This window comes from Prunus persica, chromosome G5 (assembly GCF_000346465.2).
Source record: "Prunus persica cultivar Lovell chromosome G5, Prunus_persica_NCBIv2, whole genome shotgun sequence".
Taxonomy (NCBI): domain Eukaryota; kingdom Viridiplantae; phylum Streptophyta; class Magnoliopsida; order Rosales; family Rosaceae; genus Prunus; species Prunus persica.
In genome coordinates, this window is record NC_034013.1 from 4236187 (window position 1) to 4248240 (window position 12054).

Genomic DNA, 12054 nt, shown 5'->3' on the forward strand with positions numbered 1-12054 from the left:
CACCGCTGCCGAATATGATGGAACCTCCCATCAAGGTGGGCTCGTTACCAACGCTGACTTATGATAGGACCCAACCCAAATTCCACTTTGAAATCTGAGGCGAACCCTGTGAGTATCTAATACCTGGCCAATGCCGGGCACAAAGACCAAACTGCCCTTCTAACTAAAAATTCACTTTAAAAATAATATTATCTTCTGCCGAAAAATTCGGCAGAGTTTCCCCTGTAATTTACTCATTCCCCAAAATTTTCACCTATCATCAAACATTTATATAACTTAATCATTTAGCATGCATTCAATTATATCTAAACAAATTAAGCATCATAATATTCTAGTCTCAGGTTGTCATAAATCAAATGAATCAATCTGCTAATAAAATTCATCTCAACTTTCAAAACAACACTATTGCATTGGTAATCTCAAGCATTCTAACTCGTGGTTGCACCTTATAACCATAGGCTGCCTACGTACCTTTACTGAGGGATCAAGCCACACGTAGTTCTTTAATTGCAAAACCACTTTAGTTCTCAAATTTCATCTCATCTTTCTGTTTCAAGCTTCCTGACATTTCTCACATGGCAATATATAATCAAACAAAGAAATAAAAACATTTATATCAAGTAAGCATGCTAGGAAAGCCAAAACCATCAATTCCTCGTGACACCAATGGTGACACGTCCTGACCTGTAATCCTCGCTGGACTCATGAGATATCTGGTCAACCTGGTCCGCAATCCTCGCTCCCACGGTCTGGATAACTCTAATACTCGTGGGGCTAAATATGCTAGAAAAACTTAAGATATTTAATACTATATAAAATAATAAAAGATAAAGATAAATAAACACACTAAAATAAAATAAAATCAAATCAAATAAGTTAAAGATTTATAAGCTTTGAAGACCCTTGTATCCTTGTATTGAAATTCCTGTAAGGTTCATAAATAAATAAATAAATAAATATATCTTTATATATAAACATATCAACAACTTAATTAGAATCTATATGTATATTTCCATCTAACACTTGTAAAACAAATGTGATGCTTAAGAAAATAATGGTAGCCGTATAAAATCCTCAATTTAATTTAAAAGCATCTCAAGATTTAAATTCTCTCCACCTAGGCGTACCTCCATTTCTTATCCGTCAATTTCTTTAATACCGTCAATTCCATATATGCCATCAATTTCATATATCCGTCAATTCCAATAATAATCCGTCAATTCCAATGTTAGTCCATCAATTTCATCCTCGTAGGTCTCGGAACCATAAAGTTAACCAAGCCGCAATCCTCGCAGGTCTCAAAGATAACACTTCAATCTGAGCTGCAATCCTCATACCACACGGTTCAAGCGTTCCCAAAACTCATGGGGCATCATCAAAATAACAAACTGTCTCAAGGCAACTGGGGGTACCCTCGCGGTGGTTTGAAAACCATAACTTGTCATTTATATAAACTTTAAATAGATTGGTTCTCAACTAAACTTAAAATATATATATATATATATACAGTCCCCTTCAGTTGACGGATCCCTCAAATAGTGTTATTTGAGGGATGGGGTGCTTAACCGTTGGATCTGTTTTAATGACCTTGTGTGGCCGAGATTGAATTACATCTTTTAACCCGTTTTCACACTCCTGACCCGCCACAAACTCCACTTACGCTTGGGAACGACGTACGTTAGGAAACCAAGCGTCTTTCTTCTTCCTCCAATGCTTGGAGACCTTTCACGCAGACTAAACGACTTGAAGAAGAAGACTCACCATCATTAGTTGAAGAAGAAGACCCACCATCTATGCGACAGAGGTACGCTATCATGTGTATGAAGTACAAAAATTTTTGGATGAGTTCTGATATGGTTTTAATGGGTTTGAAGATCAGTCCTCCAGATTTTTAATGGTTTTTTAAATTTTAGAATATCATGTGTATGAAGTACAAAAAAACACAATTTGATTAATGGAATTTCGATTTTGGGTTTCTGTGTGATGAGTTTCGATTTGGGTTCCCGCAGACTAAACGACTTGAAGAAGAAGACTCACCATCATCAGTTGAAGAAGAAGACCCGCCATCTATGTGACAGAGGTATGCTATCATGTGTATGAAGTACAAAAAAAATTGGATGAGTTCTGATATGGTTTTAATGGGTTTGAAGATCACTCCAGATTTTTAATGGTTTTTTAAAATTTTGGAATATCATGTGTATGAAGTACGAAAAAGCATATTCATTTAAACAATAGATGGTTGTTCTAGCTTGTCCATCTTATTTTTTCTGCAGACTTGTGCTCGATGTATATAATTAAGGTCATTCTTCGTTCTCGGGCTTTTGCTATGGGTGGCTTGCTGTTCAATAGTTAGAGAAAGCATATTGATTAGATGCTGTCTGATAAATCAATTATACCATGGTTCTTCGATTTGGAGTTTTGTATCCTGAGTTTTGATATGGATTTTAAGAACTCATCAACAATTCTACAACTTTTTTTTATTGAGTACTGTAGTTATGTAATTTTCCATCAAACTTGTGCTTTCAATTCTCCATTCAACATGGTTTGTGTTTCTTGTGACTCTAGGCTACTTATTTTTTATTTTTTTGGAGTACTGTAGTTTTGTAGTTTACAATTAAACTCTTGCTTTCAATGCTCCATTCAACATGGTTTGTGTTTCTTGTGTTTCTTGGTTATTGATTAATCTACCTGGGGTTTCCCATAAGGTAATTGATCTTCACTTACATAATATATTTGCAGTAGAGTGGGTTTTCCTGTTTTTTTTTTTTTTTTTCCTCTTTTCTTAATCTAGTCTTTTGGATTAAGGAAAAAAAAGAAGACAAGAAAACAGAATTTCATATACATATAATATATTTTTTATCTACTCTTAATTGATATTTGAGAAGAAAAAACAGAATGTCATATATATGTCCATGTTTTGTGATTAAAGTGTATCTGTGCATGTTCTATGGTTAAACAGATTTGCTCACCTGTTGTTCAACTATGGAAGCTAATAATGGAATATTAGTTCACATGGAAACTGATTCGGAAACAAATCCTTCTGTATCAATTTTCTATTCTCAAGTAATTGGTGAGCTCACTCCCTTCCAAGGTCAACAATTTGAAACATTAGAAGAAGTGTATGACTTTTACAATCAGTATGCAAGGGAAGCTGGGTTTAGTGTTCGATCATACTCTAGTAAGAAGAGTAAAGACGGAGAGGTCATACGAAAAGAGTACGTTTGCAATAAAGAGGGAAGTTGGTCAAGGGTCATGATGGAGAAATGTTGTTTGATCATTTCATGAATGAGCAAGAAAAAAGTCCAGGGTTCATATTCAAGGTTGAGACAAATATTGAACACAAGATTACTCGATGTTTTTGGGCTGATGCAATCTCTAGGCAATCGTACAAGTTTTATGGTGATGCGGTTATCTTCGACACTACCTACAACACCAATCGATATTGTATGATTTTTGCACAAATTATGGGAGTAAACAACCATGGTCAGACAATTATTTTTTCTGGGGCATTCTTAAGCGACGAGACTGCAGACTCTTTCATTTGGTTGTTTAGAGAATTTTTGAGGGCTATGCCAGGCAATGCTCCAAAAATTATTATTACTTATCAAGATCTAGCAATGACAAAAGCCATTTCAGAAGCTCTTCCAAACACATTTCACAGGTATTGTAGCTGGCATATTTTGAATAAATTCTCTGACAAGCCCGAGTGTACTCTTCACTATCAACAATTTAGAGAATGTGTTTGGGATTCTGAGAGTAGAGATGAGTTTGACTTGAGATGGAAGAGAATTGTTGAGAACAGCGGGTTAAATGAAGATATATGGTTGCAATCAATATTTAATATTCGATCTAAATGGGTGCCAGCTTATGTGAACCATATTTTCTCATGTGGAATGTCTAGTAGTCAGCGAGCAGAAAGTGGGCATGCATTTTTCAAGAGGTATGTATCAAAAAACAATTCCTTGGTGGACTTTATGGTTCAGTTTAATAGAGGACTTTTACACCAACGACACTTGGAATTGATGGCAAATCACACTGATATAAATGAGAAGGCAAAAACTAAGTGTCCTATAATGATGGATAGACAAATGGCTAATATATACACACGTACTTACTTCTATAAATTTCAAGATCAGTTGTGGGAGAGTTATTGCAACAATGTTGAGCTTACAGAAGATAATGTCACTCACTGCACATATAAAGTTGTACATATGGATGACAAAAAGAAAAAAAGAAACCGGCTGATTGTTTATGACAAATATGTAGATTTTGCATCATGTAGCTGTCATATGTTTGAGAGTTTGGGAATCCATGTAGCCATACTTTGGCATATTTGCACAAAATACGTCAGCTTCATGAATTGCCAGATCAATATATTTTGAAGAGATGGACTAGATCTGCTAGATCTGATCTTGTGGTTGACAATGATGGTGTTGAGATATCTGTTGACAACTCCTTAATAGGAAAGCGCAGTGCATTATTCCAACGATATTCAAATGTGATTGATAAAGTCATCTTAAGTGATGAGGCTAGTCAAATCTTCTGTGAGGCATTGGATTCATTGATTGAGAGGATTAAACCATTGCTTCATGGAGCCGAAGAAGTACTACCTTCTGCAAGGAGAAGTATTGCTTTTGAAACTAGTATAAATGAATCAGATCCTGTAAAGCAAAAGGAAGTGGGAAAAGACTTAAGGGCAGAAAGGAGTTGGCGAGAGAAAAATACAAAGGTCGGCGTTGTAATGGGTGTGGAAAATATGGACAAACACACGACAAAAGGAACTGTCCTATGCTTCAAAAATCGTAAGAATGCAAACTTATTTGTTTTTTTCCTTTATTATTATTATGTATTAACCTCCTGTGTAACTTTGTGATGTTATCTTTGACCATGATAGATCTTCAAATGTTGACAAAGATGCTTTTCATGGCATGGATAATAGTTCTTCGTCACAGGTAATTATAGTTATACACAGAACTTATATGGAGAATTTTGTTGATGACATGGATATAATCCTTCCACCTATATAATTTGCTTGTTATTGAGAACGATAAATTTTTATTTCTTTTTTCATTTACTTTGTCTTGTCAGGATGATGAGTTTCTTAGATGATGTTTCGAACTCCAGTGATTCCACCTATTTCTTGGGTTGTAGAGTTGCACTGACATACTTGAAGAAAAGACTATGTTTGCCCAATCAAGCTTCTTGCAGCTAGCCTCCTAATGGAAAGATTGCGTTTGTACTTTTTGTTTTCATTAGAATGCCTTTTGATGCGCAGTGTATTGAACAAAGAAAACCATTCAGAAATCATTTCAATTAAAAGGAAACAAATTTGTTTTGCTGCTATTCTCTAATATCATAGTTAAGTTTTGGTGTTATATGAATAAATGTCTTGGATGAGTTTGCTATTACTGAAAAAATGAAACACTGAAGTTCAGAAAAAGTGAAAGAGAAAACATGGGAAAACTCCCACACTATGAACTGAATAAAGTTTTCCTTACTAAGTAAAATAAACTTAATAACATCGAGTATTCATTACAGAAGGGAAACACAATTTTGTACAACATCCATTACAGAAAAGAGCTACAAAATCCATCCTTATTACAGAAAAGAGCTACAAAATCTTTATTGAGCTTAAACGAACACCAGCAAAGATTAGATCCAGAGTACATCAGATGTTGGACTTCAAGAGTGAACGAACAAGATTACTCCACTACAAACCTGCAATGCAAGAAGAAACAAAAAAATTAAAGTAAGACCACACTACAGTTATTAAAAATAATATTGAGTTTGGGACAAAGAGGCTAGCCTTGTATTCACAAAGCCCTTCAACAATAGAATTGCTTGAAAGCAAAGTGGTCCTTAAATTGATTATTAACTTCAATAAATTTCACAAGTTGGCATCCAGCAAGTATTCATCTAAACAGAAAGTAGTACAATCATTATCACTTTGAATGTTTCACATTGATAGAAAGCCGGTAACATTATTATTGGGTAGCACATTAGCAAAATGCTGTTCTTCTTTTCTTTTTTTCTTTTTTCTTTTTTCTTTTTTCTTTTTTCTTTTTTTCTCCTGAAAGCAGCAAAATGTCTGATATAGTTCTATACATATCAAAACTATCTGTCAGGGAAAAAAGTGTATGAAACATCTGCATTTCATTTTCTTTTTACCTTCTATTCTATCTGATGTGCAAAAAACAGAGCCCCATGAGATTGAACTAAGATACTGAAGTAGTATAGCAAAATCAACAATCATCTTTTACTACTTTGTAACTGAGAAGTACTGTTGTGAATTACTGGACCCTCATCCTGAATTGGGTTGACATCTTGTTCTAGCAGCACTTCGTCCCTGAATAAATAAATTGGGGTTAACATTAAAAAAACTAACAATAATTAGCAAGAACCCCCAAATTAAGAATCACCCAATGGAACCCAAATCGAAACTCATCACACAGAAACCCAAAATCGAAATTCCATTAATCAAATTGTGTTTTTTTGTACTTCATACACATGATATTCCAAAATTTAAAAAACCATTAAAAATCTGGAGGACTGATCTTCAAACCCATTAAAACCATATCAGAACTCATCCAAAAAATTTTGTACTTCATACACATGATAGCATACCTCTGTCGCATAGATGGTGGGTCTTCTTCTTCAACTGATGATGGTGAGTCTTCTTCTTCAAGTCGTTTAGTCTGCGTGAAAGGTCTCCAAGCATTGGAGGAAGAAGAAAGACGCTTGGTTTCCTAACGTACGTCATTCCCAAGCGTAAGTGGAGTTTGTGGCGGGTCAGGAGTGTGAAAACGGGTTAAAAGATGTAATTCAATCTCAACCACACAAGGTCATTAAAACAGATCCAACGGTTAAGCACCCCATCCCTCAAATAACACTATTTGAGGGATCCCTCAACTGAAGGGGACTGTATATATATATATGTATATATATATATATTATATTTTCGAAGTCAGCTGGGACTGGAAGAGGGAAGTGTGGTGGTTCTAACGGGACTGGTCTTCCTTCGATTGGTGGCCGGGGTTGAGAGATATCACCTTTGGAAGTCAGCTGGTCGAGCTGCCAAACTGTAGAAAATCCGGGTTTCTTAAAAACTGAACTTCAAATTATTTACGATTATGCCACTGAACTTCTTTTAATCTTCATTTCTTCGTTACAATCCCGATTCGAGTCCACTACGTGTCCACTGACTCGTTTCGACATGCTCTACGTAATGGTCTAATCAAAATTTCTAAATTCCTTTTCAAACTTAAAATGACCTTTTTACCCCTTCTTAATATTAAGTAATATTTTAATTTCTCAAAAACCTTAATTAATTCAAATCCTTTTATTTTAATGTTTATTTCAATTTATTCCTCATTTAAATTTATTCTTACTTTAATTATTTTAACACTTTTTTGGACCGAGATGTAACAATTTTACCAAAGTCTCCCGGGTCAACAAGTCACCATTTTCTCTAATAATTTATTATAGGGGAAAAATTATCTTTTCTCAGAATAAATTAATAACTAAAAATTAATTTAGGATCGAGTTGTTACAACTTAGGCCCAGTCTTGGAGCAACTTCAAGCATTCCCTCCATTGTTTCCACGCTCCACACACTTCTCTCCTCCTGATCCACGAAGTCAAGCAGACCTTAGTGTGAGAGTTGACCAGCTAGCTTAGAGAATGGAGTACCAAAGCAGTATGATGAGGCAGCTCCTCAACCAAATAAGATTGGTTCAAAACCTTGGCCTTGGACAATCGGGCGAAGAGAGAAGGATGGACGAACGCGACGGTAGGTGAGGGACAACAACGTGATTGGCCTGCCGACATGTTGCAAGCATCCGCGAGCCACACTCAGAGCAGACGAAGTCACCCATCCAGGTTGAGCCTGAGGAACGACGTACGCGAGAGGCTGGGCCCACGACCTGACATCCGCGCCCGCATGGGCCTGCAGGAAAATGTACATCAAAGGCTAGGTCCCAAGGGAGGTCAGCCAAACAATCATCGCAACGAGGATCGTGAAGAAAGACGCTCAGCTATTCACTCGCAGAGGAGCATTCATGAAAGGCAAGGCCCCATGGAGGTCAACTGGATAACCCTCACAATGAGGATCATGAAGAAAGGCGCTTCGCTTCTCACTCTCGAAGAGTCGATTCTCACCGATAAGCTACAGAGAATCCTTCACAAGCACAGTCCACCAACACGCCACCTTGGCAGCGCAGGCGAGAAGGTTGACCCTCGGAGGACAATGAGTAAGTCAGTCAACATCGTGAAGGTCGTCAATGTAGCCGACCAACAATGTGTGCAGAAGACGTTGAGAAGCTCGTGAATGATCGACTTCGAGACTTGAAGATCGACGGAAATTTCGAAGATGCACTACGTAAAAAGATAAACCAGGCAAACACTGCGCCTTTCACTGCCGAAATCGAGTAGGCTGCTCCTCTGAAGAGATTCTCAACGCCTTCGTTTACACACTTCAAAGGGGGATTCCGATCTCCAGAGCCACCTAAAACACTTCAAAAGAGTCATGATCTTCCATAAGGCCGATGACGGGCTGATGTGCAAGGTGTTTGTGATGACCTTGCTAGAAGCCGCCCAAGACTGGTTCCACACTCTACCATCCAAGTTGATCAATAGCTTAAAGGAGTTGGCTTACGTCTTCACCAAAGAATACACCTCTTATCGGACAATCAAGAAGAACCCTGACCACCTGTACAACCTGTGCAAGAAGTCCGATGAATCCCTTCGCGATTACATCAAGAGATTCAAAGCAGAAAAGGCTAGCATAGTAGGATGTGACGACCGAATCGCGTCATCTGCTTTCAAGAAAGGCCTTCCAGCTGAGCACAACTTGTACCGCGAGTTGACCATCACTCCCAGCCAGACTCTGGCAGAGGTCTACGCGACTGCGAAACGCTACACGCTCTGGGATGACGATCGAATCGCCGCAAAGAAATCTACTAAGCAGGAAGATTAGCTAACCAAGCGGGCAAGTCAAAGAAGCGACGGGTTTAGCAACAGGAACAAGGACAAGCACAGGTCGCACCCTTGAAAGGAGATCCGGACAAGAAGGATACTAGCAAATATTGTGCCTTTCATGGGACCTACAGACACACGACGAACAACTGCTTCGCCTGGAAAGCGCACCTTGAAGAACTGGTGAGACGAGGTCACTGCAGGGAATTCATTGCAAAGCAGGCCATCCAACAGATTGAGGATCGTGACACCGCCAAGGTGCCACTTCAGAAGGTCATAAGGATTAACACAATCCTAGCTGACTCGGAGGAATCCGGGCTGACCAGCAAGGAAAAGAAGAGAAAGATCAAACAGGTCACTGTGATCTCCCAAGTCTCGATCGACCTTCCACCGGCAGAAGATGATCCTGTGATGGGCTTCCAAAAGAAAGATATGATCGGCCTCGACATGCCACATAATGATGCCCTTGTTATCAGCATTTAAATAGCCCAGGCCATGGTTGACCGAATCCACGCAGACGATGGCAGTGCAGCCAATATCCTGCAACTGGCAGTTATCCGGCAGATGGGCTTGGAGACAAAGATCAACAAATCGGCCAAATCAATGACTGGCTTTAATGGTGCAACAATAGTTACTGTGGGCACGATAAACCTCGACGTCTATTCTTCACCTGTAATCAACTCGCAAACATTCATGGTCATTGATGAGGTCTCACCTTACAACGACATTCTGGGCAGACCATGGATCGGCAAGATCAACGCCATATCAGCAGCAGCGATCAAGCAATGTCGAGGAAATGCTCCGCCCATTGGGTGAAGAAAAGTAAACAAGCGCAGTTCCTCCTTGTGAGCCAAGCAGATTTGAAGGAGGTTGAACAACTGAATCTTGCTCCCTTATAGCAACCAAAGCGTCAGGACCAATCTAAGGAAATCTGCCCAAAGGCCTTTCCTGAAGAAGGATGGAAATCCGAAGAGGATGTTGAGTTAATACCCTTAGATCCTAACCAGCCAGACAGAAAGGTGCGGGTCGGCTCGCCCTTAAGACTAGACGAGAAGGTAGAGCTACCCACCTTCTTCTTGAACAACAAAGACATGTTCGCATGGTCGCCATTGGACATACCCGGCGTCGACCCGAACATCATTAAACATCGACTCCACCTCAACCCTGCCAATAAGCCAGTGGCGCAGAAGAGACGCAACTTTGCTCCTTAGCGAGTCGCTGTCATCGAAGCCATGATTGACAAACTCCTAGCTGTCGGCTTCATCGAAGAGGTCTCCTACTTAGAATGGTTACTAATGTTGTTCTGGTGGCAAACAAGAAAAGGGCAAATGAAGAGTCTGCATTGATTACACTAACCTCAACAAAGCATGCCCTAGAGACAACTTCCTATTGCCGAGAATCGACCAACTCGTGGATTCCACTTCTGGCAATCAGCTGCTCAGCTTCATGGACGCCTACTCTGGCTATAACCAAATCCTAATGCATGAGGACGACAAGGCGAAAACTTCTTTCATCATCGAGAGAGGGACCTACTACTACAAGGTCATGCCATTTGGGCTGAAGAACGCCGGAGCAACCTACCAAAGGCTCGTGAATAAAATTTTCAAGGAGCAGATCGGCAAAACTATGGAAGTCTACGTGGATGACATGCTGGTCAAGGCCCCAAAGCGTGCGTATCACATCAAAAACCTCACCGAGGCATTCAGCTTGATCCGCCAGTATCGCATGAAGTTGAATCCAAGTAAATTCACTTTTGGTGTATCCTCTGGCCGATTCCTGGGATACCTAGTCACACAACGAGGTATCGAGGCACACCCTCGACAAATCAAAGCCATTCTCGAGATGAAGTCGCCTTCCACAGTGAAGGAAATACAAAGTTTGACGGGCAGAGCAGCGCCCTCAACCGATTCCTCTCGAAATCTACGAACAAGTGTAGACCATTCTTCAAAGCTTTGAAGAAAGGACAAAGAGACAAATGGGATGAGGAGTGTGAAGTAGCTTTCCAGAATCTGAACACTTACCTCACTTCACCTCCCTTGCTCTCACAACCAGTTCCTGGTGAAGATTTATTTGTGTACCTAGCATTGTCCAACTCAGCCGTCAGCTTAGCTCTCATCCGAGAAGAATTGGGGGCCCAACATTCGGTATTCTACACGTCAAAAGCTCTCCTCAATGTAGAGACTTGCTACCCGAAATTAGATAAGCTCATTTTGGCTTTTGTAGTTTCCGCGAGAAAGCAGTGACCCTACTACCAAGCTCATCGAGTCATCGTCATGATCGACTTTCTCGAAGATTTTAATCATACACAGCCTTGACGCTTCTCAGCGACTCATGAAGTGGGCTATAGAGCTAAGCTAGTATGACCTCTTTTACCGGCCAAAAACTGCAATAAAAGCCCAAGCTTTAGCAGACTTCGTAGCAGAATTCACCCCGTCAGCTGAAGAAGAGAAGCTGGTCGACAAAAAGAAGGAAAGTTAGAAAGCAGAAGGAACATCCGCTGAACCTAGCCAACTCAAAGACATGTGACAATTGCGCATAAACGGAGTGTGAAACCAAAAGGGAGTTGCAGCAGGTGTCGTCATCACCATCACGGATGGAACCCTGTTGGAACAAGCTATAACGCTTGGCTTCCCTACCTCGAACAACGAGGTAGAATATGAGGTATTGCTCGTTGGCCTACGCTTGGCAAAGGAACTCGCAATCAAGAAGCTAGCCGTCTACTCAGATTCCCAGTTGATCACGAACCAAGCCTCAAGTGAATACATGGCAAAGCACCCAAGAATGATCTTGTACCTTGACAAAGTCCAAGAGCTATTGAAGGTGTTTCATACCTTCACCATCCAACAAGTACCCTGGGCAGAGAACGCGCATGCAGACGCACTGGCTAGCCTAGGGTCAGCGCTGGATACCAAATTCAGACACTCCATCCCGGTCGAACACCTTGACTGACCAAGCATTGAAAAAATAGAGCCGATCGACACAATGTAGATTGACGAGGACCCTAGCTGGCAAGACCCCATCATCGACTACTTAATGAATGGAAACCTGCCGACGGACAAGTTCGAAGCTAGAAAGATCCAGC